We start from the raw sequence: 5,058 nt of genomic DNA on the forward strand, positions 1-5,058 counted from the left end.
CACCTACATTATCAAAATGAATAAGGTCTGAGTTTCAATAAAGTGCTAGTCACCGAATGAGTGATTGTGTGAGGGAAAGTTTTTAAATACAGAGCAAGAGAAGGTATTTTTATTAGTGTCACTGAGATGGCGGGATTATGAATAATCCTTGGATCAGTGGTGAGATTCAAATATGTGAACAACCGGTTCTCTGTAAGGATGTCACTTCTGGAAGTCCATTCTGGGCCTGGGCAACAAAAAAATTAGCTACCAGTCCTGCTGAACTGGTGCAAACTGGCTGAATCCCACCACTGCCTTGGATGGAAAATAGTTTATTTTTATGCCACTACAAGCTTTTTTTCCAGGGTAAGTAGCAAGCAGACCAAGTGTTTCAGCTTCCACCTTCATTTTGGGTGAGTGGGTAAGTGGTTGCCTCACTTCCTGTAGCAACAATGTTTTGTCACCATAGAGCAGGGGTGTTAAACTGCCGGCCCGCAGACTGGACGCATCATACGGAAGCTGTGCCCTCCCCATTGCTGGCAATGGCAAAACTGTCCCAATACATTGTGTTCTGTCACGTGACGTCCCGAGTTTGACATGTCTGCCGTAGAGCAATTCTACAAACTGCAGTATCTCAAGGACACAAAAGCTTTTCTTTCTAGGCTGTATATTTAGGGCAGTATTTTCATCCACCACTAGATGTCAGCAACAGTCCATCTTTCAATTTTCTGTATTCCCCCCCCCTAAACTTAATTCGCTGCTTCCATTTAGAAGACGGTGGAACAAAGACCTCCCACTCCTCACTCACTTTCAGAGGATTTTTACTTCTAGGATTTTTTCTTTTTTTTATCAGGAAATCAGTCAGGTAGAAGAGAGAAAAGCAATATTCTTACCCAGTTCAGTCACACTGTTTGCAATCATGCTTAGTTTACTGCTTTTTGGCTTCGGCTGCATGTACTTGGGCTAGACTCACAAATGATACTAGGCTTTCTTCTGTCGGTTTTTGGAGAGCTTTCCCCACATGTCCGGGTTGACCACAATCTCCCCAGGATCAGTAGGGGTTACCTCTTTTCTTTCCAGCTCTCTGGGGTGCCTTTGGGCCCATTTAGCGTCCCCAAACAGAGAGAAGTCAGCCATAGGGAACGTTGTGTCTCAATCCCTCGGCTGTTGCGTTAGCTGTGCAGAACCGGAAGTCTGTTTCTTGTCTTGTTTTTCGTGCTTTGGAAAATAAATTGACCCCCTCCTCCTTGTGGCAGCCTCTCAAATAATGGAATACTGCTATCATGTCCCCCCTAGTCCTTCTTTTCTCTAGACTGGCCATTCCCAAATCCTGCAACTGGTCTTCATATTTTTTTAGTCTCCAGGCCTTTAATCATTTTAGTTGCTCTTCTTTGCACTTTTTCCAAGGTCTCAACATATTTTTTGTAAAGTGGTGACTGAACCTAGATGTAGTATTCCAGATGTGGCCTTACAAAAGCTTTATACAATGAAGAATTCTTTAGTTTTCTTTGCTGCTGTCTCACGCTGCTAAGTCATGTTTAAGTGATTGTTGATTAGGAGAGGGCTTTTCAACCAGTGGTATGCATACCACTGGTGGAAGTTTGGCACCTGACAGGTGGTATGCGTACGATGGGTTGAAAAGCACTGTTTAAAAAAAAGTGTTAAAAAAGTGTAAAAGTGGATGAGGTGAAGCAGCGGCAGCACCGCACAGGCCTGTGGGAGAGTCAGCTGCAGCTTCATGAGGTATTGCCAGGGCTCTGCTAAGAGCTGATTGGCACATGCAGCTACAGCTGATCGGTGGTGGCCTTGGAGGTGGCAGACAGCCCCACACGGTCTTAAGGTGGAGATTCAGCTGGAGCTGCACGAGGTTTGCCTGGATTCTGCTAAGAGCCCAGAATTAGCGCACACAGCTACAGCTGAACAGCAGCTGAACAGCAGCTATCTCCCAAAGATTCCCTAACCTTAAAACAGCTCTTGGGTGGCAACAGTCACCCAGCACGAGGGACTCAGGGGAAAGAGATGCAGCAATGCTAACTCCCAAGAATGAGGGGCTCAGAGGCAGCTATAGGCAGGGGAGGTAGGGAGTGGGGGCAAAGAAAGGAAATCAAACCTGATTGAGAGGGAGCACAGTAACCCTGCCCCTACTCCGCAGAAGGCAGATCCCCATCATCCCCAGCCCGACAGGGGTCTTCCTGCCGCACTGTCGCAGACAAAGAGGGGCTCCAGTGAGGATCAGGAAGAGGTGGAGGAAGAGGATTTAAGCAAGCTTAGCAACTGGAGTGGGGATTCCCCCAAAAAACAAATGTGCTTTGCAGATAACCTCCCAGCACGACAGAAGTGACCAAAACCTGCTGCATCCACCCAGCAGCCGGGGGGGGGACAAACAGCCCCCCCATTGCCAATCCTCAACAGAAATGCCCACAACAACAAAAACCTCAGACGTGGGAAAAGCGCAGGCAGGCAGGCGTCTTGCTCAGCTGTGGCTTGGGGGGGGGAAGGGGGCAGGTTTTCTTCCCCACTTCCTTCTAGCAGTTTAAATATGTAAAGACCACAAAAGAAAAAACTGGGCTTTCTTTCATTTTAACTCAGAGGGGAGGAATGGGAGGATTGGGAGGGTTGTTTGTTTGTTTCAAAGGAAGGGAAAGAGGGGCTTTGGGTCAGTGTGGGGCACAGCAGGCGAACGGTGAGGGTGTGCAGCTTCTGGTGTTGGGGGGAGCACAGTCTTTTTAAAAGAGCAAAACGAGGCAAAAAATAAAAATCCCCCACCCATGAGCTGGATGAGGATGTGATCTTTTTTTTTTTCTTGTTCAGAAGAGACACTGTTCTGTTTTAACCTTTTTCCTTTCTCATTTTTTGGAGTTTTCATCCTGCTTTCATGAGAGGGCAGCATTTGAGTGGGGTAAAGCTTCTCTCTTTACCCTCCCTCAAGCCACCAGCCAAGAAAGACACCCGCCTGCCTGCACTCTTTCCCCTGTGGGAGGTTTTTGTTGTCGTGAGCATTTCTGTTGAGGATTGTCAGTAGGAGGGGGCTGTTTTGGTTTTTATTCCCCCCCCTTTCTTGGGTGGGTGCAGCAGGTTTTGGTCACTTCTGTCATGCTGCACATTTGTTTTTTGGGGGAATCCCCACTCCAGTTGCTAAGCTTGCTTAAACCTTCTTCCTCCACCTCCTTCTCCTCCTCACCGGAGCCCCCCTTTGTTTGCAATGTGAGGCAGGAAAACCCTTGCCAGGCCAGGGAGGATGGGGATCTGCACTCTGCAGAGTAGGGGCAGGGTTACTATGATCCCTGTCAACCAGGTTTGATTTCCTTTCTTTGCCCCTCCCTCCCTGCCTCCCCTGCTTGTAGCTGCCTCTGAGCTCCTCATTCTTGGGAGTTAGCATTGCCGGCATCTTTCTCCTGAGCCCCTTGTGCTGGGTAACTGCTGCCACCCAAGAGCTGTTTTAAAGTTAGGGAATCTTTGGGGGATAGCCAACTAGCACCCCAACACCCCCATGCCCTCACTTCAATGGCAGAAGCCGCACTCCCCCCAAAGCCCCTGCAATCACCTATCGGCTTCTTTGAGTCAACCAGAAGGAGAGAATGGGATAGAACAGTGCAAAGATAAATGTCAGAGAAACAGGCACAAATTTCCCATTAAAAGTGTGGTAAGTGGGTGTACATATAATCCTCAATCTACAACCACAATTGAGCACAAAATTTATGTTGCTAAGTGAGAAATGTGTTAAATGAGTTTTGACCCATTGTATGACTTTTTGTGCCACATTTGTTAAGTGAATCACTGCAGTTGTTCAATTAGTAACACAATTCTTAAGTGAATCTGGTTTCCCCATTGACTTTGCTTGTCAGAAGGTTGCAAAAGAGGATCACATGATCCTGGGACCATCATAAATATGAATCAATTTCTGATTTACATCTGAATGTAAATCACAAAACCCTGGGCATGTTGCAATGGTCATAAGTGTGAAAAATGGTCATAAGTCACTTTTTTCAGTGCCGTTGTAACTTCAAACAGTCACTAAGCAAACTGTTGTCAGTTGAAGATTACTTGTATATTATCACTTTTTTCCCCTTTTCTTTTGGTCATCAAGTTTTTGTCATCTTACTAGGTGACTGGTGGTACTCGACTATTGCCCTATCCTAAAAGTGGTACAATGGGTGAAAAGGTTGAAAAGCCCTGGACTAGGACTCCACAGTTATTGTTTTTGAGCCAGGTTTCGCCTAATATGTTCTTCTATCTTTGTTTTTTCTGTCCAGGTGTAAAACCTGGCTTTTCTCCATATTAAATATTATTTTGTTAGATATGGGCCCATTGTTCAAGTCTGTCAAGATCATTTTGCATTCTGAGCTTCTGAGCTATGGCTACTCCTGCCAGCTTGATGTCATCTGCAAATTTCATGAGATCCCCTTCTATTTCATCATCTAAATCGTTTAAGAAGATATTGAAGAGTGCTGGGTCTAAGACAGAACCTTGTGGTACCTCAATTTCCTGGGTCTTTTTTTTTTCCTTTTTTGAAGATGGGAACCACATCAGCTCTTTTCCAATCTTCAGGTAGTTCCCCAGTGCTCCAAGACTTTTTAAAAGATATGGTGTAATGGTTCTGAGATAATATCTGCCAGCTCCTTCAGAACTCTGGGATGTAATCCATCAGATCCCTGTGATTTATATTCATCAAAGTCATACAGGTGTTTTCTTACATGATGTCTAAGGTCAACATAGTTTAAGAGATAATTTGGTTGCATTTTCCTTTCCTTTACTTCATTCTCTTTCTCTTTTGGACAAATTTAGAAATACCCTGGCTTCTAATTTGCAAAAGGAAAGTGGTTGAAACTCAGAGAGAGCTTGAGAAGGAACCCATGGATGAACATTTTAAAGGGTGAATCAACTCAATAGCTTGGGAAATTCTGAAAAAAATGATTATAAAAGCCCACTCCAGTTTAATACTACTAAAAAAGAAAAACAAGAAAAAAAACAGCATGGCGGAAAAAAGAACTTTCAAATCAACTGAGAGAGAAAAAAAGAACAAGTGCAAAAAATGGAAACACAGCCACATAACTAACGCAAAATACGAACAAATAGCTC

The sequence above is a fragment of the Crotalus tigris genome, unplaced genomic scaffold (genome assembly GCF_016545835.1).
Source record: "Crotalus tigris isolate CLP2741 ecotype Arizona unplaced genomic scaffold, ASM1654583v1 scf7180000018026.535452, whole genome shotgun sequence".
Lineage (NCBI taxonomy): Eukaryota > Metazoa > Chordata > Lepidosauria > Squamata > Viperidae > Crotalus > Crotalus tigris.